Below are 24,691 nucleotides of genomic sequence, written 5' to 3' on the forward strand. Positions count from 1 at the left end.
CAATGCTCACAATATAAAGAAAGAAATTAGCTTCAAAATATTAGAAATATATTACATGTACAAAATATGCCAATTAAAGCTGTAACAGTAACAAATAAATCAAGATCCAACCTAATATGGGTATATAAAAATTTTCCATAGGTATACAACATTTTTCTATAGGGATATACACATTCCTACCTTGAAAGTTGCCTTGGACTTTTACAAACCAGATATGGAGTCAGATAAAGAGAAGAGATTATTTTGTGACTAAAGGCTTTAAAGGGAAACACTCTGCTTCCAATCATCCATGACCAAGGCCAGAGATTGCCACATGCATAAAGCAACTGGTCAGATAACCTTCTTGTATGTGTTCTTTTTAATCCACTTCAGGAAAGAGCCATACTATTTCATGCACTCTTTTACAACCTCCTTATCAGTAACCTTCTCTTTTTAGTTCAAACACTTCCAAGTCAAATTTCCTGTCACCTAGAGAAAATGGAAGGTTCTGATGATGAGAAATATCTTGTTTACTGTGTTCAGCATGGCTAGATCTGCTGTGAGTCTAGCAACACATTGGAAACAGAACAGAAAGGTAGAAAGCTGGGGCACAAAAAGGAACCTTGTCTCCCAGCCTGATGTTTTAAAATATGGCAGAACCAACTCCTTGGGTCCTCTAACCTGGTGGATTTCTCAAACCATATTAGCTACAATGGCCAGCAGACTTCGGGCTTTGCCCCATGAAGAAATAGGAGACATTAGAAGTTTTCACATTTGTCCTTAGTCTGAGTTTGTTATTTTCCCTGTTTTTTGCTGGGTTAGTGGTAAACTGGAGTGAAATAACCTGAAACCTAGTCTAAACCAGCCATTCTCCAAGCTAATTAAGGATTCTAATAAATGTTAAGATGTAAGTGGGCTTTTCAACCTATCTTTTTTTTTATTGAAGTATAATTGACATATAATATCCTATTAGTTTCAAGTGTACATCATATTGATTCAATATGTTTATACATTATGAAATGGTCCCCACAATAAGTCTGGTTACCATCTGTCACTATACGTAGTTATTACAATATTATTGACCCTATTTCCTATGTTGTACATTACATCCCCATGACTTATTTATTTTAGACCTGGAAGTTTGTACTTCTTAATATTCTTTACTATTTAGCCTACCCCCTTAACTAATTCCCCCTTGGTAACCAACAGCATGTTTCCTATATCTAAGAGTCTGTTTCTGTTTTTGTATTGTTTGTTCGCTTGTTTCATTTTTTAGATTCCACATTTAAGTGAAATCATACAGTATTTGTCTTTCTCTGCCTGACTTATTTCACTTAGCATAATACCCTATAGGTCCATCCATGTTGTTGCAAATGTCAAGATTTCATTCTGTTTTATGGCACAATAATATTTCATTGTGTATATATGTGCTACCTCGTCTTTATCTGTTTATTTATTGATGGACACTTTGGTTGCTTCTATATCTTGGTTATTGTAAATAATGTTGCAATAAACATAAGGATGTATGTATCTTTTCAAATTGGTATTTGTATTTTCTTCGGATAAATACTACCAGATAGCATGGTAGTTCAATTTTTAATGTTTTGAGGAACGTCTATGCTATATTCCATAATGCCTGCACCAATTTACATCTCTACCAGTAGTGTACAAGAGTTCTTTTTTCTCCACATCCTTGCTATACTTATTTTTTTTGTCTTTTTAATAATAGACAATCTGACACGTATGTGGTGATATCTTATTGTGTTTTTTATTTACATTTCTCGTATGGTTGGTGATATTGAGTATCTTCTTGTGCCTGTTGGCCATCTATATATCTTCTTTGGAAAAATGTCTATTCAAGTTCTCTACCCATTTTTAAGCAGTAGATGAAAATTACAAAAGTCAAAAAATGCATTCAAACATTTTTGAACCAGTTGTTATTATCTTTTAAGAGTGTGGGAGAGTGATGGTATTTGGGCCAATATTTATTTCCAACTCTGAATCATGAGGATGGAAATAGACATTTTTGTTTGGGGGTTCATTTCTGTATTCCCAGAAACTGGAGCAATGTTTCTAGCACTTAGTCATTCAATAAGCATTTGTTGGATAACTGACTGTGGAATGAATGAAGAGAAAAGGTAGAGTACATCAGAGAGGAGATACGTGTGAGGGTGTAGAGGATTCTGGTTTTAGAAGCAGTGATAAAACAGGGAGGCCGATGCAAATGATACCTACAGAGTCACATCTCATAAATAAGGACAAAGTATACACATTAGAGTTAAAATAAAGGTGAAGAAACATGTGTTCACGTAGAACATAGTAGAAGAGGGGCACCTGGGTGGCACAGTCAGTTAAGCATCCAACTCTTGGTTGTGGCTCAGGTCATGATCTCAGGGTCATGAGGTTGAGCCCCTCAAATCTGCTTGAGATTCTCTCTCCCTCTCCCTCTCATGTCCTCTCTCTCCACTCTAAAATAATTAAATAAATCTTTTAAAAAATGTTTTTAAAGAACATAGTAGAAGAGACTCATGGAAAAAAAGGACTGAATTATACACAAATGTGAAAATAGAGAGAAATCATTGAAACACTCCTTGCCTTGCAGAAAAAAAGTTGTTATAACTGAGAAGATATACTGGTAGTTAGATGCTAAACTGGAGACTTATGATAGGCACAAGAGAGGAGAGAAGGGAAGGAAAGTATAAGAGCTTAATAGGTCACAATATCCCATGAGTCATGCTCAAGTTTCATCGTTTCTAGGGACTGCAAATTGAAATGCTTACAGGAGACAGGTACTGAGTGATGGGGGCCCAGTTGAAAAATAGAAAGCATGTGTTCCTAAAAGCTGCAGTCATTATAGCTCCTTTGTTTGCCATTCAGAAATAGAGACTCAAACAGAAGCCAATAGTCTGCGCTTATATATAAAATCTTCTAATTTGTAAATGTTAGGAACAGAGTCAATATTTATAAAAAATAGTTTAGGCACATAGCAACACAGATTTATAAAATATAGGATTGAGGAAAAAAAGAAAAGGAATGAGATTTATGGCATAGAATCATTGATACAAATTAGAAACACATTTGCATAGAAAAACACAAAATTTTCTATAAGATTCCATGTATATTAAATGACATAAACACATTAGAGTCTTGCCTTGGGTATGGGAGACAGAGCTGACTATAAGAAATGAGAGGGAAAGTGAATTAATAAAAATCAAGAGGAGTCCTACATGGACATATGATAATAATACTATAGACTAGGAATATTATCATCTAATTTTCTGTATATAAGATCTAAAAGTAAATGAATACATATAATTAAAGTAAAACACATGGTAAAGACCCCAACAACAAACACATCAAAACTTGTTAGTATTTGAATTTCATTATTGAGCCGTTGGTTTTAAAGTCCTTATTTACATATTGTCCCCCAAGAGCTACTCCTGAGTGTGGCCAGAGAATTGGAGAATTTTGAAGAAAACTGACTAGTGGAAGAGTTTAGAGGCGATGACTTCTAAGCACTTAGTTGCCATTGCTGCTGCTGCTATGTCATCTGCTGCTGCTTCTCTACCGGGTTTTGTGCAGTGGATAAATAAGAGATGAGGTGCAAAAGACAAAGAAAATATATGAGACATGGCGCCCAACTATACCCCTGTTGACTCTCATGAAGTAAAAAGACTTCACAATACCCTAGGGACTAAAGATTAAGATAAGCATGCTTCTGTGTGTATTTGTGAAAATAATATTGAAGATAAGTACATGCAGATCCTGCTTCATATGAAAGAGTTTGTGTATGTAGTATAATCTTCCAAGCCCTGCTTTCTAAATTCAACACATGCTACTCATCAGGGTTCCTCTGTAAATTTGAGTCCTCTAAAAGATTGTGGTTTAGGAAAAACAGAAAACTATACATATGTTTTTGTTTTTTATATAATAATGGAGCCAATATATTTCTATAAATTAATTTGTTGTCTGGCTCATGATGAAACCAATTTTTCAAAAGTTTTAATCAGATTAATAATCATGAACAATAGTCACTTTATTTTTTCCTTTAAAGCCTAAATTAACATTTTAAGTTAAGAATTGTGATTATTGCCCAAGGCTTATACTGTTTAAACCAGTAAATGTCCATGAATTATATTTTGCTTTTTAAAAATAAATAAATAAATGAAAACATTTTTTTAAAGTTAGATTTCTAAATGGCCATTCTCTCTGGAGGTGCTTCTGAAAATTAACTTCTATTAAATGGTGAATGGAAAAGATGAAATCCTGGATTGCAAATATAATTACATTAAGTATATAGGAAAACTAACTATAAAATTTTAAGGTTTGAGTTGAACTGTTAAAAGTTTATTCTAGTCCTTCTAGTATAATAAGTCTACTTATTATTCTAGTAAGATTTAATTCATATGTTATTAAAAGATCTAGATAGGGGCATCTGTGTGGCTCAGTGGTTGAGCATCTACCTTTGGCTCAGGGTGTGATCCAAGGTCCTGGAAGTGAGTCCCACATTGGACTCCCCTCAGGGAACATGCTTTTCCCTCTGCTTATGTCTCTGCCTCTCTCTGTCTAGTGAATAAATATTTTTTTTAATCTTTAAAAAAATAAAATAAAAATAAAAGATCTAGATGATAGACTGTATTTAGTACTTTTAGGAGGCGATGTAGAGTAAAGATGTAATAAATATCTTTGGAATACTTGTCAGAAGTGTGCTGTATCCTTTCAAATGAGCATTAGATTTTTAGATGTCACTAATAACAGTAGCTGACATTTATTTTATGGGAGTGTTCTAAGTAGTAATTAATTTCACACAACAACCAGAGAGGTAGGCCCTGTATTTCTCAAAATTTTATGGATGAAGAAACTAAGGCAGGGTTGAGTCACATGTATAGGAATTAGTGTAAGGAAACCCAACCAACTCTACGTTGTCTCTCATTAAAAGTGCAGATTGCTTTGGGTAGTATAGACATTTTAACAATATTTGTTCTTCCAATCCATGAGCATTGACTCTTTCCACTTCTTTCTGTCTTCTTCAATTTTTTATCAGCATTTTATACTTTTTATAATAAAAGACTCACTTCTCTGGTTAGGATTATTCCTAGGTATCTTATTATCCTTGGTGCAATTATAAATGGGATGTTCTCTTAATTTCTCTTTCTGCTGCTTCATTATTTGCTGTATAGAAATGCCATAGATTTCTGCATCTTGATTTTGTATCCTGCAACTTCATTGAATTCATTTACGAGTACAGGCAGTGTTTTGGTGGAGTCTTTTGGGTTTTCTGTATATGTTATCTTGTCATCTGAAAATAGTGAAAGTTTTTTCTTCATTCTTACCATTTTGGATGCCGTTTAATTATTTTTGTTGTCTGTTTTCTGTGGCTAGGACTCCCAGTACTATTTTGAATAAAATTGGTGACAGTGGACACTTTCATCTTTTTCATGACCTTAGTAGAAAAGATCTCAGGTTTTCATCATTTTATAATTTATTTGAAAGAGAGCATGAGAGAGTGAGAGAGAGAGAGAACACTAGCAGAGAGGAAGGGTAGATGGAGAAGCAGATTCCCTGCTGAGCAGGGAGTGAATGTGGGACTCAAATCCAGAACCTAGGGATCATGACTTGAGCTGAAGGCAGATGTGTAACCAACTAAGCTACCCAGGAACCCATCAATTTTTCCCCATTAAGAATGATGTTAGCTGTGAATTTTTCATATATGGGCTACATTATGTTGAGGTTTGTTGCCTAATATGTGATCTATTCTGGAGAATGTTCTATGTGCACTTGAAAATAATGTATACTCTGTTGTTTTAGGATGGAATGTTCTGAATATATCTGTTAAGTCCATCTGTTCCAGTGTGCCATTCAAAGTCATTGTTGATTTTCTGTTTAGATTATCTACACATTGATGTAAGTGAGATGTTAAAGTTGCCTACTCTTATATTATTATAAATTAGTTCCTTTATGTTTATTATTAACTATTTTATGTTTCTGGGTGCTCCTATGTTGGATGCAGAAATATTTATAATTATTATATCTTCTTGTTGGATTGTCCCCTTTATTATTTTATAGAGTCCTTGTCTCGTTGCATTCTTGTTTTAAAGTAAATATTTAATAAATATTGCTACTCTGGCTTTCTTTTCACCTCCATTTGCATAATAGATATTTCTCTATCCTCTCACTTTCAATCTGCAGGTGTTTTCAGGTCTAAAATAAGTCTCTCATAGGCAGCATATAAATTGTTCTTGTTTTTTTGTTGTTGTTGTTGTTCTTGTTTTTTTATCCAATCTGTCACCATATGTGTTTTGATTGGAGGGTTTAGTCCATTTACATTCAAAGTAATTATTGACAGATGTATGTTTATTGGCATTTTATTATTTGTCTTGTGGTTGTTTCTGAAGATTTTCTCTGATTCTATCTTGTCTTTTTCTCTTTCATGGTTTGCTGATTTTCTTTAGTCATATATCTGGATTTTTTTGTTTTTATTCTTTGCATACTTATGAGTGGTTTTTGATATATGGTCACTATTAAGTTTATATGTAACCTCATCTGCATATAGCAGTGTATATTAAGTTGATGGTCATTTAAGTGTGAACCCATTCTTTATTCCTCTCCTCCCTCTATTTTAGGTATATGTTGCTATAGTTCATATCCTATGATTTTGTGAGTTCCTTGACTGATGACTGATTTTCTTACAGAAATATTCATTTTTACTCCTTTTGTGTATCCTACCTTTATATTGTCACTTCTGGTATTTCTTTCCCACACATAGAGTCCCCTTTAATATTTCCTGCAGGGTTGGTTTATTGGTCATGAACTCCTTTAGTTTTTGTTTGTCTGGGAAACTCTTTACCTCTGCTTCTATTCTCAATGGTAGCCTTTCTGGATAGAGTATTCTTGGCTGCAGATTTTTCATATTCAGCACTTTGGATATATCATGCTCTCTTCTGGCTTGGAAAGTTTTTGCTGAAAAAATCCCCTGCTAGCCTTGTAAGTTTCCCCTTCTGTTACTGTCTTCTTTAGTTCTGTTGCTTTAAAATTTTTTTCATAACCATATTTTGCCAATTTAATTACAGTATGTCTTGGTGTGGATCTACTTTTGTTGATTTTGATGGAGTTCTCTGTACCTTCTGGATCTGGATGTTGGTTTCCTTCCCCAGAGAGAGTAGGGACGTTTTCAGCTATTATTTCTTCAAATAAATTTTCTGCCCCCCTTTCTCTCTCTTCTTCTTCTGGGACTCCTTATAATACTAATGCTCTTACATTTGATGGAGTCACTGAGTCCCCATTATTGTTTCACATAATTCTTTTTTCTCTCCTCTACTCAACTTGACTACTTTCTATTACTCTGTCTTCCAGGTCACTAATTTATTTTCTGCTTCTTCCAGCTTACTGTTCCTTCCATCAAGTGTGTTTCTCATATTGTTCATTGAGCCCTTTATCACTGCTATGTTATTCCTTATTTCTGTACTAAGGGTCTCACTCATGTCTTCAACTCTTCTAAGTCCAGTGAGTCTCTTTATGATAATTACTTTAAATTCTCTATCAGGCATGTTACTTAAAACTGTTTCACTTAGATCTCTGTTCATGACCTTGTCCTGTTTTCTTTTGGGGGGGGGGGGGTAAATTTTCTCTGTCTTCTCATTTCTGTAAGCCTCTATACCTGTTTCTATGTATTAGGTAAGTCTGTGGCATATCTCTTGTTCTTGATGGTAACAAGTTTATGAAGAAGAGGTCCTACAGAGCCCTACTGTGTAGTGTCTTCTGTTCCCCAGGGCACTTCTGGGAGTGTCTCCAATGTGTGCTGTTTGTGCTCTGCTGTTTTATTCTGATCACTTTATCCTTCAGGTCAGTCATCTGCAGAGCCTCCTTTTGCCTGCTGTGGGCGGTGTTTGGTCCCTGGCCTGAATGTGGTGAATTTTAACTAGGTGTGCTCTGGCCTCTTTGTGAAATGAGACCTGTCACCACTACTGATGGAACGGAGGTTCTGTAAAATTCCCAGGTCAGGAGACATGGTGTGGGCAGGAGATTGGGCTGTTCTAAAGGAGGGGGTCCACTGCCCTGGGATTAAGTCAAACAGGACTAGGAATAGCAGCTCCACCAGAGCACAGGGGGCAAGGGTTTGTGTAAGCAAGTTAGGTAGCAAATGTCCAAGCTGTGCTGGTTCCAGCAGGTGTTCCTGTGCTTAAGGTAAATGGTGCCTGCCAGTTCCTCTGTTCCCAGAGGGAACTCTCTGTGAATGATGCCTCTCTAGGATATATTCCAAGACAAGCAAATAACCTCCTCACTGTGTGTTCCAGGTGCTCTTCAGATTGCTGTTTCCACTCTGTATATCTGTGGGTTGTTTGCCTACCTCCTCTCTGAGAATAGTGCAATATCCTCTGGGCTCTATGGCAGCCAAGCCAGCTGACCTCTGAAACTCTAGGCTTTGAGCCCCACTGGTTGCCAGAAGTCACAAAATCTGGCCCCTCTCACTTCCTAAGCCAGTTGCTATAGGGATTTGTTTTCTGAGTATGTTCCTCTGTGTGCTCGTCTGTCTCTTGCCCTTCTCCAAGACCATGGTTCCCTCCCCACCATAGTGGCCATGATCCATTTCTCTCCCAAATCACATTTCCACACTTTCTACATTCTTTGACATGGCCTCTTCTCTACCTTTAGTTGTGAAGTTCATTCTTCTAGTTCTCAGGTCAATTTCTAGGGGATTTAGAATGACTTGATAGTTATCCAGTTGTATTTATGGTACAAGGTAAGACTAGGGTCCTCTTACTCTGCTGCCAACTTCCAACCTCGAGGGTTGTGTTGTTTTGTTTTGTTTTGGTTTACTAATTAGCCATCTTAATGGCTGGGAGTGGGGAGTGATCATCATATATATGCACAATGACTTTTTAATACACACTACTCTTTATAAAACCAAACAAACTAGAAACTACTTAAATGTCCAGTAAGTTTAAATCCAATTTAAAAATCTTAAAAGAAAACTTAGGAGATTCTATTCATAACTTCAAGACTGAAAAGATCTTCCCAAACCAAGAAAATATTTTTCTGCAAAAATACGTTAATATTGGATGATAGACAAACACCACTTTAGAAAAAATTGCAATGTAGATGACATATAAAAGACTAAATAGCTATAATACGTAAAGACAATTCACAGAAGAGCAAATCCAAGTGGCTGATAAACATATGAAACATGCTCCTCTTCACAGGTGTCAAGAAAATATGAATTATGTTAAAAAAAAAAAAAAGACCAGGATGCCTGGGTGGCTCAGTGGTTAAGTGTCTGCCTTTGGCTCAGGGTATTAAATCTGGGGTCTTGGGATCCAGTCCCTCATCAGTCTCCTCAGGGAGACTGCTTCTCTCTCTGCCTGTGTCTCTGCCTCTGTGTGTGTGTGTGTGTATCTCTCATGAATAAATAAATAAAATCTTTTTTTTTTTAAGACAAGACCTATATGTCCTTCAAAGGGATATGTTGTCTCCAATACCAACCATACATCCTTCCAAAGTTCAAACAGCAGAACTAGCAGATCCTGGAGGGCCTAGAACTCTGTGACATTCTGTTTAACAAAAACAAAACAAAATAAAACCTTCCTTCCATTCCTTCTGGAAACCAAAATCCAAAGCAACCTCCACTCAATGAACAGACCCAAAAAGAGAAAATGCACAGGTTTTCTCTTGTGCAAGTACCTGCAGTGCCTGGTTCAACCAAAGGGGCTTAATCTCTGGAGTCCCGTCTCTGGATTTTTCCCTCTCCTTTTCTAGTATGTGTTAACCTAGTGGCCAGGAACAATTACTGAACAATTGAGTCACATTCTTGGTGAGATGTCTCTGAAATGGGAGAGAACATGAAAATGAAGGCTGGAAACCTGAAAGACCAATTGCATCCACTTGATGATTTTGCCCAAGGCTATTCCATTTATATTATGGCCTTTCAATAGTTCTTTATTCCTACATCCCTCATATATTTATTTTTTGTATGCACTATGCCAGGCCTAAATGGTGAGCCCATGGAGATGAAGTCCCAACCATCAGAGAGTATATAAGCGAACAAATAAAACTTGTAGGTAAAAGTTTTTGTTTGTTTTCTTTATGATTCAAACCTGCCTGAGGCATAAGGTAGCATGTGAGGTCACACCAACAGGCCAAATAATACTGCTTTCAAGAGACTTATGCATCAGTTGAGGAGTCAAGTAATAAGCCAAAGAAGATTAATTAATAGTACAAGACAATATATGGTAAGTAATAAATGGCCTGGAGTATCAGTAGATTCAGAGAAGTAGAGATTCTTGTTTGTTACTTGTTTTAGAGCTGTAAGAAGATTTGGACATATAAATCGAAATTAATGGTGTTTATAGCTTTAGGTCAGAGATTCAAATTTTAAGAATTTTGTGTAGTACTTAAAAATATAAAATAGCTATAGCAGTAAGAATACCTACTCTGAAATATAAAGCATGGGCTAGACCTGACCTGTACTATATGACTGTACATTTTCTACTGCCTTTTTTTTAATAGAAATTCTATCAAATCAAATATGTCACATTCACTGAATCAAACAATCTCTATAAAACAAGATTTATAATATAACAGATGGTTAAAGTTCCTGTTAGTATCTTTCTCAATAATCTTTTTATATTTTCATATGAGTGTCGAACTTTCGTATCATATGCAACTATTAAGAGCCATCTACTAATTGAAATCACCTTTAAAATTCATTTCATCCTGAATTCAATTGTGTAATTAAATCTTACCTGAGACTGCCAACAACCATCATATTTCCAGAGAAGTTGTCATCACAAATGTTTGAAGGCTTGCTGATCTCCTAGCTTTGAGTGCTTCAATGTAGGGGAAAATTCTAATAGCTTTCTATGTCACAGACTATTTCTAAAGTTAACTGGCACACATTTAAATTCTCCTCTGACTTCCTTTTTCTTCCTCTCAATCTATTAGTAGTCAAAACAAATGAGGACTCACCGTATATTAGCAACATTATCTCCTAAACAACAAATGTTGGAGAGGATGTGGAGAAAGGGGAACCCTCTTGCACTGTTGGTGGGAATGTGAACTGGTGCAGCCACTCTGGAAAACTCTGTGGAGGTTCCTCAAAGAGTTTAAAATAGACCTGCCCTATGACCCAGCAATTGCACTGTTGGGGATTTACCCCAAAGATTCAGATGCAGTGAAACGCTGGGACACCTACACCCCAATGTTTATAGCAGGAATGTCCACAATAGCCAAACTGTGGAAGGAGCCTCGGTGTCCATCGAAAGATGATGGATAAAGAAACTGTGGTCTATGTATACAATGGAATATTCCTCAGCCATTAGAAATGACAAATACCCACCATTTGCTTCAACGTGGATGGAACTGGAGGGTATTATGCTGAGTGAAGTAAGTCAATCGGAGAAGGACAATCATTATATGGTTTCATTCATTCGAGGAATATAAAAATTAGTGAAAGGGATTATAGGGGAAAGGAGAGAAAATGAGTGAGAAATATCAGAGAGGGGGACAAAACATGAGAGACTCCTAAGTCTAGGAAACGAACAAGGGGTAGTGGAAGGGGAGTGGGTGGGGGGTTGGGGTGACTGGGTGACGGGCACTGAAGGGGGCACTTGACAGGATGAGCCCTGGGTGTTATGAGGGTTTTCCTCATAAGGGGAAGAGCTAGGTTTTAAACCCAAGAAGCCTGACCCCAGAGCCTAAGCTTTCACTATTATAAAATACCACAGACATAAAAGCAAAAGACAGACAGCTTGACAGACTCTTTAATAAGATTTCTCTTCATTTGCTACTTTTTTCCCTAGATAAATCTGCAGACATAGAATAACATTTGGCTATCACAGTGCTGTTCCCAGTAATATCTTGGCAACAGTTTAGCTTACAGGAAAAGTACATGTTAATTTATTAGTACATTTTTCAGCTCTCCTACTTTCCCCCTCACTTCTCTGCAATCCAGTAAAGTGAAATTTAATGACAGGGATGCCAGAGAGGTGTGTGTAGAGAAGAGAATGCCCAAGAAGAAAGAGGAAGGTATTAGTAAGTGTAGTGTGAGTTTTGGGGAAAGATGTTTTTGAGTTTGGAGACAGAGAGAGAAGAAAGGTAGTGGAGGATTTTTAAGATATTATGATAGAAGCAGAGGATTCTAGGGTGTTTCAGTCTGGGATATAAAAGAAACCTTCCGGTGTACCTCAACTGTTTTGTTATATTTTGATAGATGTCATGTAAATCACCTTTCTTCCTTCTGTTTTGTTCTTTCTTTCTTTCCCTTTCTCTCACTCTCTCTCTCTCTCTCTCTCTCTCTGTCTCTCCCCTCCTTCCTACAAGGACTATTGCTGGGATTTCTTCTGAATATCTCACCAGGTGGAACATGGACATGTTTTATCTGTGCTACTCTTTCAAATCTTCCTTGTTAAGTATGAAGTTCTACCACAATGTTATGTGAAAAAAAACCTGTTTCTCTTGAAGAAAAAATTGTTAAGACTTTATCCAAGTGTTTGAGTAACGCTTTTAACCTAATTTCCCAACAAACATGCTGATATATTTTCCCTTCATCACTAACTCCCCATTATCTTTGGTAAGCCTCTTAACAGCACACACTACCTCAGTCTTCTTAGTTTTAAGATAATTCCTCCTCCTCCTCCTTCTCTTCCTCCTCTTCCTTCTTCTCCTCTTCTCGCTTTAGTAGAACAGAAATTAAGTGAGAAGTAACTAATGTGAACAAAACATCCTAGAGACATGAAGATCATCACCAGTGCTAGATTATAATACAGTCTTGACCAAATTACACCTTAGTCATAGTCTGTTCAATAATTTTCCTTTAGATCTAATCCCTGACCACAACCTCCTATCTTCCTAGGCCATTGCTTCTCTCTTTCCATCTATCCTTATCAATTTTGGTTCTCCTGCTTTATTATTTCCCTCTGTTTTCTTTCAAGATATTAGGCCTTTCCTAAAATTTCTGATTTCTTTACTTGTATCCAACTCTATATCTGATTATCTAAGTGACTCTCAGATCACCCTTAATTTCTTTACATTCTTCTTGCTCTGCCACCTTGGCTCAAAAACAAAAACTTACATTAATGCTAAGTTGTACTTTGTGCTTCTGTACCCTAGGCACAGAGCACCTGTGCAGAAAATGACCAAGCCAAACTGTGATCATCTCTAGCACACGAGTTCTAAATCTCAGCTGCTCCTCTGCACCAGTAGTTCATGTGCGTATTTCTCCTTGGTCAATTCCTTCTTCCATTTCCATCAATGTTTATTCCAGATCCCAATCTCTCTTCCTAAAGCCCTTGATCAACTCCTACCACTTTCTCAGCAGAAAGCCTCGTCTCCAGTTCCACTAATACCACTGAAGCCTTCTGATACGATCTGTCTCTATTTCCAGGCTCCAAATCTACAAATCTGTCCGTATACAAATTCAAGCTCATTTCCTTTCCTCAATACCCAAGAATTCAATGGCTTCCCACCTATTTTATTTTTATTTTTTTAATAAATTTATTTTTTATTGGTGTTCAATTTACCAACATACAGAATAACACCCAGTGCTCATCCTGTCAAGTGCCCCCCTCAGTGCCCGTCACCCATTCACCCCCACCCCCCGCCCTCCTCCCCTTCCACCACCCCTAGTTCGTTTCCCAGAGTTAGGAGTCTTTATGTTATGTCTCCCTTTCTGATATTTCCCACACATTATTTTAAACCAAAAAGCCTGTGCCTACTTATTTCTCTGAAAACTTGCTCTGTTAGTTAAGGATTATCTAACCTCTTAACTCTGTACTTTCAACCTCCCTTTCTCAACTTGCTCTTATCTCTGAGCCTCTAAATATGCTCAAGTCTTCCCCACTATAAGCAAACATACTTTTCATTAGTGCAATATTTCTGCCTAAGAACCATTTAATCTTTCTAAGTCTTTTCTTGTCCAAGCCTTGTAGAAGATTAATTTATATTTGTCTCCATTTTGTCATCTGTGCAATCATTCCTAATTCATAGTGATAAGGATTCTTTCCCATCATAACCCTGGACAAGATCTTACTAAGATACTAGTGACTTCTTTATCACTGTATCGATAGGTAAGTATTATTTCTACTGGTCTGGATTTTACTATTACAAACAAAATTGATAATTGTTCTATATATCTTTCTAGAAACAGATAAAAACACATGAACTTTCTATCTAGTAGACTTTATTGGCACTTTGTTCTCCAATTTAAACTTTCTAATATCTTTGGTCAGTTCTACTCTGTTTCCTTATTGGACATTTCCTTCTCTGACTGCTTAAAACTTTGCAAAAACTGTGTTTTTTGGGTCACTAGTCTTATTTCATACTCTTTCACAGGGAGAGCTCAGCCCACACTTACTATTTTAACCACCAGCTATATGAAAATTATTTCTGAATTGATATTTCTGGTTAAATAATTCCTTGAGCATTGACTGTGTATACACCAATGTTTGCTACCATTTGAATGCACAAATGCCCTCTCTAAAATTTCAGTGTCTCAACATCAGTTCATCCTTTTTCTCTCTCGAATTTTTTAAAAGATTTCATGTATTTATTTATTTTAGGTAGAAAGAGTGAGGGGGTGGGGAAAAACGAGAGGGGAGGGATGAGAATCTGAGCATCTAAAGCAGACTTCTCGCTTGGGCATGGAGTTGGACAAGGGACTCATCCCATGACTGAGACACCATAACTCAAGAGGAAAACAGGAGTCAGCTACCCAACTGATTGAGCCACTCAAGTGCCCCTAGGATTTTTTAATACAGGTGACAGGCTTCACCATCTATTTAATCACCCACACCATAAATATTTATTCTTAACGATTCCTTTACTGTTATCTTTTCACATTCAATCACTATCCCACTGATATTACCAAAGTATTGCTCAAATATATCTAGTTCTTTTCTTTCCTACTACTACTGCATTATCTTGAAAATAGATTTCCTTAGCAGCCTCCCAGTCAGTTCCAAACTAACCCCCTCAAATTCATTCTCTATATATCTACACCTGCCTATAACCCTTCTCCATGTCTCCATTGCTTGTAAGAAAAAGGACCAAGATTTCAAACATGACATAGAAAGTCTTTCATAATCTGGCTTCTATCCATGCCTCTAGTCATCCATCGCCACTTTTGATCTCCTATTTTATGCTTTAGCAACATCAGTAGAATACTCTAGATACCATCTGTTTTAAGCCTCTCTGACCATGGTTATCTGTGCTGACTCTATTTCTTGCCTCAAAAGCCTACCACTTTCATCCAACAATTCCTGCTCATGAATTAAACCCTGTGTAGGAAGATTCCCCTCCTCTATTCTCCATCACTCTCAATTCAGGTTGGAGTCTCCTCACAAGTACTCAATCACTGTATTCATTGGACCATGTCCTATTTGAGAGTAAGGATCATAGTTTTCTATTACCTAGCGTGATGCAAAATAGACCCTTAAAAATATTTTTAAATGCTTGATAAATATATTCTGCCAAGAACAGTATTGATATACCAAATTTAACCTAAAAACTCCTCCATGAATATCTTACTCTAAATCCAGCTATCACTATGTATTTTTGAGAGAGCTGTCATTATTTCACTTTCTCCTACTAATGATCATAAAGGCTAATTTTAATAAATTAATGTTGAGCCTTTATGCCTTTCTTTCAGGAAAGCACCTGTCACAACATTTGGAAATACAAAATGATGTAATAAAATTTTAAAAATTACAAAAATTTTTATGATGGAAAAATTACAATCGTGACAAAATTTTTTACATGAAATAATCCATATAAAAATCCACAGATAATCTAAGTTTATTAGCCTATTATGGATTCTTTCTGCACCCAACTTCTTATCCAAGAAAAAAGATACGATTTTTATTTTTTTTTAAGATTTTATTTATTTATTCATGAGGGACACAGAGAGAGAGAGGCAGAGACACAGGCAGGGGGAGAAGCAGGCTCCATGCAGGGAGCCCGACGTGGGACTTAATCCCGGGTCTCCAGGATCAGGCCCTAGGCTGAAGGTGGCGTTAAACCGCTGAGCCACCCAGGCTGCCCATGATTTTTATTTTTAATTTCCTTAAGTTTCTCTGCCCTATGGTTTGATAGCATATGAACTATTACAGAGAGAATAAGGAGAAGCAAAGAATCAGAAACACTAAAAGCAATTTCTAAATAATCACTCCAAGATTATATATATTAGATGTGCAAAAATAAAAATAAAAAAAGATGTACAGTAGGGGAATACCATACTACTAAGATAATAGGTAGAAACTGGAGTTCATTTCGATGACAAAATGTATCTCTTATCCTATAAGTCAAAGGCCTCATTAGCCAAGAAAGGCTCTTTATGAAGCAAATAATGGTTGGTAGGGAATGACCTGAATTTAAAGACAAATGATATGTTTTGATTGATGCTAAGTTAAGAGATGCCAAATCAACAAAACTCCATTACTAAAATTCAGCAGCTGAAATAAGGTCATCCAAACTTTCAATTCCCGTTCCACATGTTGTAAGACTATCTCTAGAAGCACCAGCAAAACAGCACCATTCAATAACAACAGATCCATGTTATTTTAATCTATTAAAATAATGTTTTGTTGAAAGAAATAAAAATTATCTCTTGCAAAAACTGAGATTCCTGTTTAATTTCTGCTTTAAAATGTAAAAACACCCATAAACTCAGTAATGTATGTCAAATATATGAAAATAACAAAAGAAAAGGTAATGAGAGTGAATTAAATGTTATCAAAGCTTCCATCATTAAGCTAACCTGTCACCTATTTGTCAAGACCCAATCAGTTTCTATGCAGTTTTATAATAACACTTTCTGTAACTTGACAGAGTTCAAGGAATAAGTCTAAGATCAAGAGCATTCTAAGATTTAAAGATTATCTTCATCAACTAACCAGGTAACATTTAAAACATCCTGGATCCTTATTCCAGGAGTAGAGATCTTTAAGAGATCGGGGCATTTTAGTACCTTGAACTTTCAGTGGCATTTAGAATCTCTCAGAAGGAAGTGGGGTGGTGACTTTTATGTTTTAATGTTTCCAAAGGCTTTCGTGACATCATATCTTAAGAGCTCAACAAATCTTTCCAGCAATTGGCTTCCTGGCAGTTTGCCTCTGTTTTATAACATTTAAGTACATGAGACTTCAGTCATTAAAGACCCCTCAATATTTATCAACCACTAATTTGCTTTCTATATTTGTCTTTCTGAGTAAATTCCAATATCGCTGGGATGCATATTTCCCTTTTCTGCTCCACAGTGGTGTTCTTCTATCAAGAGTTATTAGTGAGGATTTGGTTTTCATGGTGAAAAAAGAACAAGGCAGGCACTATTACTAGGAGGGATCCTAATGATACCATCAAGTCAGATTAATGAACAGAGAGCTTCCTGGTAGATTTCTAAAAGAATCTAAGTAAATAACCATTTACCTAGAAGATGAATTGAACATTTTACTTTATAAATTTACTCTGAATATTGATTGTTTTAAAAATTGTACTTTTCTTCTCCATTTTTGCTAGTTAAGCTAAAAAATAACCATGCCTTTGATTAATCTTAATATAATTAAGATAAAACAATATTAAAAGGATTTAAAAGATGATGAGTTTAAAAAAACACAAATCCAAGAGCTGTATTCTCATAATAGATATTTTAGATTAGAGCCATTTCCAATAACTTGATTTTAGTAGTTTTAATATGACAAATTTACATCCAAAGTTTCCTCACTGAATGATTTCTCAGAGTTTAACCTTCTCTGAAAAAAATCGTGAGGCCTTTAAACTGGGCAGAGGAAAATAAATGTTTTCAGCAAACACTCCTGACCTTATAAGGCTTTGGGAAGTGTGTGGAGGTAAGCTCTTTCCTGAAGTGTCATCGTCTCTAAGGATAGAAAAGGGATCTGGTTGCCAAGTGACGTTCTAATTCTCATGGTTGAGTCTGTTTTCTGGAAAAAAAAGTCATGCTCCATTTAGTAATTCCAATGTTTCTTCCTCTTCCTGTAAATGAAGGGTGCGGGAGTGGGGAACACATTCATTCACAAAAAAGGAATAGAAATATGTATCCCGTGGGAAGGAGCCATTTATAGAGCTGTCTAAAAATATGTATTTGGGCAGGTCAGATGGTATTTTGCAATATTATTGCAATGACTATTGGATTTGTATACTGGCTGTAGACATGTGTTCATTTCTGAAGCAAGAGTCATCTTGAAGAACTAAGAAAATGGGTTTGCCAAAGAGATAAATTGTTGTATGGCTAATGTCTTTGTATCCAGTCCAAACCAGCTCCCCCAGGCAGAACTTATAGATATCTGTGAAATTAAAAAAGTAATAGTCTACTTAAGATTTCTTACTGATGGCATTATCTTCATAATATAGTCTTACAAGTTATAGTCTTTTTTAATTTGGTATATAATTTTATGACTTATTAAATAGGTCATAAAAATAACTGGGCAAGGAAAAATTGAGACATTGAAGGAAAAATCCAGGTCATACAGCTCATTGGGCACAGTTGACTAGAAAACTGATCCTTCTTTGACTCTGCTGATTTGAGGCATGGACTGGTTTCCACCACAACTCATCGAGACCATTTGAGAATAGGCACAGGGTCGTGTGTTAAGGGACACAGATTATAGACAGGAGTCCTGGTTTCTAGGCTTCTCCACAGCCTTCCTCCCCGTCACACACTGGGTGATCTTGGGACAAGATCTTAACTTCTTTAAACCTCAGGTTCAAAACCAGGAATGAGGACGAATAATTCCTAAGCTTTTTCTGTCTCTAAATTCCATGATTGTGTATGTTGTGTTATCATTTGCTTTCTCTCAATTGTGGAGGAAGACCCTGTTGTTGTTGTTGTTTTTTTAATGTTCATTCAAGTCAATATTTCCCCTAGAAATTAACCACAGTTTTATTTTCTAAAATTCATTATTAGCCTTTCTGACTTGCATTGTCTTTTTATCTATGAGACAAACAGGATGCATCATGCCCTGTTTTTCAGAAAAAAAGCTGCATCTAGCTTAAGGATCTAAATGGAAAGGACAGAGGTCACAGTCTTCCTGTGATGACGGCCGCCGTCCGCATGGGAGCCTGCTTTTTTTTTTTTTTTTAAGATTTTATTTATTTATTCATGAGAAACAGAGAGAAAGAGAGGCAGAGACATAGGCAGAAGGAGAAGCAGGCTCCATGCAAAGAACCTGATGTGGGACTCGATCCTGAGACACCAGGACCATGCCCTAAGCTCAAAGCAGGTGCTCAACTGTTGAGCCACCCTGGCATCCCAGGGGCCTGCTTCCTATCAGGAGGATTAATCGGGTCATTTTACCTTTCTACAACCTCATCCCTTTACCTCCCCAAGACCATCATGCTAGATATGCAACTACAAATGGTTTTCTTTACTGTAGTGTTGCTACAATTTAAGATGATAACTAAACAAAAGAAGAAAAACTAAAGCTTTATGGTAAATAGTATTTTTTCAGTTTCCAAAGTGAAAACACACAGAGTTGAGTTTTTCACAAGGGAGTCTACGCATAGGTACCTTCCCCATACTTTCTAACTTACCTCTCCCTCCTCCCTCCAAACCTGAAAATAACATTAACAGCAATCTCTTCTAGTGTTTCCAAAACTTCTCTTGACTAATCCTCACCAATTTTTTTTGGGGGGTGGGGGGGTGCGCCAGGAAACTTTAGCACTTATTACCTGAATATTTTCTTCCACAGTGCATTTTCCCATATCTGAGTTATACCATCTGAGTCCTTGACAGAGAAGGATTTTGATCATGCAATGAAGAGACAGGGACCAACTAACTGCCCATGACCCTTCCTCAGCATGGAGAAAACAAATACCCCTTCTCCAAGTCTTATCTTTGTCCTAAATCAGAAAAGTGAAGTAAACATCATGTTTAGATCAAGAGAGATTATCTTGCCTTTTTCTACTATCCTGATCATTTGGAGGTATCTGGCCTACATAAAGGAAAGAGAGCCTACATGAATGTAGGTCAGGGAAAGAATTGCTCAGTAAAATTCAGCGTTAGCAGTAAAATGAAGGAGCCAGCTGAATGATTATATAAGCAAAAGCCAAGTCCTAATTGCAGTGTCAACCACAGAAAGTAACTTTGCTGGAATATCTGAGGGGTTTCCAGTGGTCTGGTGGTGAGAGAGAGGAGCTGTGCCTAAATTTCATCAGCTCTGATTTCTGTTTGTTGTTATTTGTTTGTTTGTTTGTTTGTTTGTTTTTAAATAGGTTTCTTCGAACTAGGTGTGGTGGAAGGGGAGGAGGGCAGGGGGTGGGAGTGAATGGGTGACGGGCACTGGGGGTTATTCTGTATGTTGGTAAATTGAACACCAATAAAAAATAAATTAAAAAAAAATAAAAATAAATAAATAAATAGGTTTCTTGAAAGTAGAATCTAATTTTCCTGTCTCCATGGAATATCTCCCACAAGTTTATCAAAGTTTATCAGAGTAACCCCTAGTTGCACTCTGGTTCCAACATTTAGTAGCTCTGCTATCTGGGGAGCCAAAAGATTGCTTTATCACATCTGAATACATGCATTATGAGGTGTTGTTTGGTTTTATGAGTGGTATTCTCACCCCACACAGACAAATTTCTATGCCATTTGAAAAATAATCAGTAGGGCCAGATATACATGAAATGTATTGCTAACTTATATCTGATAAAGCTGGATTAGAAAACCTCTTCTCTGCTTGAAACTAAAATGCATTTCTTCACATGTCTAGGCATTAGGACTCATCATTGGAATGAGCAGGAAAGTAGCACACTATTAGCTGCCTCACGTTGAGCTTCAGAGAGATCTCAAGAGGAAAGGTCACACACGTTAGCAACCTTGAGTGTATTGACATTGAGCATTAGAAAAAAGAAATGTAAAAAAAAAAAAAAAAGGAATGTAGATCAATGTAAGTCATACTCCTACCATCACACTTGTCATATAATTCACTCCTCCTTCCAAGAAAAGGAACAAGTGAGAGGTCAGAGAAAGGTGAATGGTTAAGTTGTAATATTTTTGAGAGAGCGAAAGTTCCTTATTCATGAACAAAGTGGAACATGGGAAGAGAGAATGGATGGTTTCCCTTGCAATGGTAACGAGACTGAAAACTTTTACCAGATTAACTGGAATTTATATTATAAAATGAATTTTTTTTCAAATTAGTGGCTATAAACCCTGAACCCTATCTGATAATGACTAGTGCTGCTTTTTTTTTTTTCTTCAGAGCTTCTGGTAGATTCATTCCTTTATGTACCCAGCAAATAGAGTTCTTGCTTTATGGTAGATACTAAGGATATAGAAGTACCCTTGAAGAAAGCATACGTACCTGATGAGATAAGTGAGTAAGCAGCTTTAACATATGGTGAAAAGTATACAGCAGAAGAGGGATGGGGAAAGCTTCACAGAAACCTGAACAACAAACAGGGGTGAAACTAGCAGGAAGAGAGGGGAAGCATTGTAGGCAGAGAGAGAGTGGCATGCTCAAAAGGAAAGCTCTGCTACCTCCAGGAGCTCCAGGCAATGAGTGTGATTTGCCTGGAACTTAAGGGACATTTGGAAAGGTGGATTTCCTCATCTGCCTCAATTACCTTGGTATCACTTCCTTCCAAAGGACAGCACTTCACACTTTTATGCAAATTACTTATTGGACCCTCTTTCCTCTTCAAGGTCAGGACAATAACAAAAATAGAGCCATATTATTCTTTAATATCTTCTCCCTACTTTCACAAAAAGAAAAGTACATTCTAGCAAGGCCAAGGTTTATTTCTTGGTAATCTTTTCTTTAATATCCATCTTTGAAGGAAAAAAGGTTTTTTTTAAGATTTTATTTATTTATTAATGAGAGACACACACACACAGAGAGAGAGAGAGAGAGAGAGAGGCAGAGACACGGGCAGAGGGAGAAGCAGGCTCCCTGCTGGGAGCCCCATGCAAGACTTGATCCTGGGACTCCAGGATCACACCCTGGGCCAATGGCAGATGCTAAACACCGAGCCACCCACAGATCCCAGAAAAAAATTTTTCTTATATTTATACTTTGTTTTCTTTAGAGGGTAAGCCTAGTTTTTCCCACAAGTATTTTTTTTTTATTAATTATTTATTGTTGTGTCTTTTCCCGGGGATATTTGCAGAAATTCTTTCCTAGGACTCTTACTTGCTCAACTGTACTTCCAACTCCATGAAATCATAAGAGAAAATGGTTCGTTCAGGAAAGCAATGGTCATCCGTGTATTGTGCCTGAGAATTCAGAATACATATGGAAAACAGGATAAAATTTGATCATGGAAATTTGGGCATATGTTAGCTGGTGAAGAGTCTTGAACCTTTCACAAAGAAGTTATTTGAAGGAAGCAACACGGTCATATCTGTGTCTTAAGAGAATTTGTGGGAATGGACTTTAACTGAAAAAAAAACTGAAGACAAAGAGATTAATTATTAACCTGCTGCAGTGTTCAGGCAATATTATTGGAACTTTAACTAGGTTGACGTTAACAGGAGACAAGAAAGGAGTGGCTCTCAGAGATGTTGAGGTCAGTTTGACAGGATGAGGTGGAGGAGACAGAGTAAGTGAGAGTAGAGCCCTTTGCTGAGATTAGAAACACAGCAGGAAAGGGAGCTATGGGACAGTTAGTGGAGGAAAATACTGAATTTAATTTTGGACACTGTGAGTTTGAGGCCTCTAGGAGCCAGTCAGATCACAATTCTTTTGGAATATTTTTAAAACTAGCAAAAGGTTCTAAGGTGTGGGTCAGATTTTCTAAAAATGACCTCAGAGGTAGAACTGCTATGTAAAGTGTATTTGGTCTGCAGGATTACAAATTGGTTATATATATATGGTTTTCTATAGTCTTACCATAATGTGATTTACTTTTTAGACCAAGCTGAAGCAGCCTGGCAAAGACTAAAGATTCACTAAAGATGGGTATGCTTAGGCAATCAAAAATAATATTTAAAAAAAATCTAGAGTCAGAAAACTAAGGAAAAAAATTCTTAGTGGAAAGATAGATGATTTCAGTCAAATTCCCTCCCCATCCCACTCATCTGCTTCCTCAGTGCCAGGACATATTTTTGTTCTATCAAAGCTCAGGTAATGTTTCCAATGAAATATCATTTCTTGGCACTTCAGCATATTTTCCACAATGAGACAAAATTTCCTTAGTTAAGATCCATCTCCTATTTGTAGCCTTTAAAATAAGAGACTTAAAAAAAATAAAATAATAAAATAAAATAAGAGACTTTAAATAATAGAAGAGAAATATATTCTTAAATATATAAGTCCAGAAAAGGGCCAATCTCTTAAGATTTAATGGATAGGCTACTTTCATGGGCTATCACCAAGAATTATCTGAGAATTAGTCAGAATATTAAATTACAATTATCTTTACAATGAATGATAAGGTCTTGAAATGCTATATTTTTCTTCAGAGAACTAAAAACAAGCAAATGAATGTACCCTTTATCTCTCTTGATTCACAAAGCCAATGTCATCAATTGTTTTAAGGAAGCAGCAATTCACATCCAGTACATACTATACTTCCAAAAGGGATAAAATTGTATCTTACAGTTTTTTGTTTTTTTTTTCAGGTTGCACAATGATGATATTCCGAGGAGGCCTCTGTTTGGCAACACAGGTGAGAGATGACGTGAAGTTTATCTAAATGCCCAATAGTACAAGAAATGGAAAATAAACAGAGGATGGCTATACCCTAGAGATTTCCTAACAAGGTTTTGAACTCCTAAATGATAATTTCTAAGATCACAGAAACTTTTGTCCTGAAAGGATAGAATTTACTATATTATCCCCTAAAATTGCATTGTAATCTCCCATAGATGCATTTTCTTTAAGTATTGAGTATATTAGAAATGGGAAAACAATAGTCTTAATTTACATGTTCAATGCTAAGTAATTATTTGGATACCTCATAATAAACATATGCTAAAGAAGTAGTTTTAGATTAAAATCTATGCCATTCCATAAGGTTCATGGACTAATATTTTTAAACTATTTTTAAAAAAATTACACATTTATATACTAAAAATATCCAATAAAGGAAAGGCAATTAAATAAGAATTAAGTCTTCCTCCCCCGCCAGCAACCCAACACCCACATTCTGCATCCTCCCCAACCTTCTCCTCTCCCAACCTACCCACAAGGAGCTACTGTTATCAGTTATCAGTTTTTTGTATATTCTGCTGAAAAACCCTCTAGATATACAAGTATATACATTATCCATCTATAGATTTGCCTATCTCCTTTTGAACACAAATATGAGCACATAATAACCTATTATACCACTTAATTTTGTTTTCAATTGATGTATCCTGAATATTGTTTCATGTTAATGAATAAAGACCCTTTTTTTGACTTTTTCATACTGCAAGCGTGGTATTCCATTGTATGAATGAACCATGATTTTAGAAATAGCCTTTTCCCAAACATTACATAGGTTTTGGTAGAAACTATGCTGGCACTTGAAAGATCAAGAGCAGATAATTCAGTTGCTCTTCAGATCAGTCTCAATTTCATTTCACTTCTCTGAATAATTGTATAGGTAAATGAAAAGTCCTCACACACACACACACACACACACACACACACACACACAGGGTCTCAGATTTTCTACACTGCCTCAGAGAGTTTTACTTTTAAGAATACAGACTCAAAACCCTTAGATCCTTCACACATTAAATTGTAGTCAGTATAATTACAGGGAGATATTTCCTCGCTCT

The 24,691-nt window shown here is 36.4% G+C and overlaps 1 protein-coding gene across 3 annotated transcripts in view; it reads left to right on the plus strand.

Moving 5' to 3' along the window:
• CBLB (Cbl proto-oncogene B) overlaps positions 1-24,691 on the plus strand; it is a 409,409-nt gene that overhangs the window by 135,474 nt on the left and 249,244 nt on the right. For all 3 annotated transcript variants that reach the window (XM_072812047.1, XM_072812046.1, XM_072812048.1), the window contains one exon: positions 23,546-23,592. The gene's annotated coding sequence lies outside the window, so the exon portion shown is untranslated. The remainder of the gene's footprint in view (positions 1-23,545; positions 23,593-24,691) is intronic.

The sequence above is a fragment of the Canis lupus genome, chromosome 35 (assembly GCF_048164855.1).
Source record: "Canis lupus baileyi chromosome 35, mCanLup2.hap1, whole genome shotgun sequence".
NCBI lineage: Eukaryota > Metazoa > Chordata > Mammalia > Carnivora > Canidae > Canis > Canis lupus.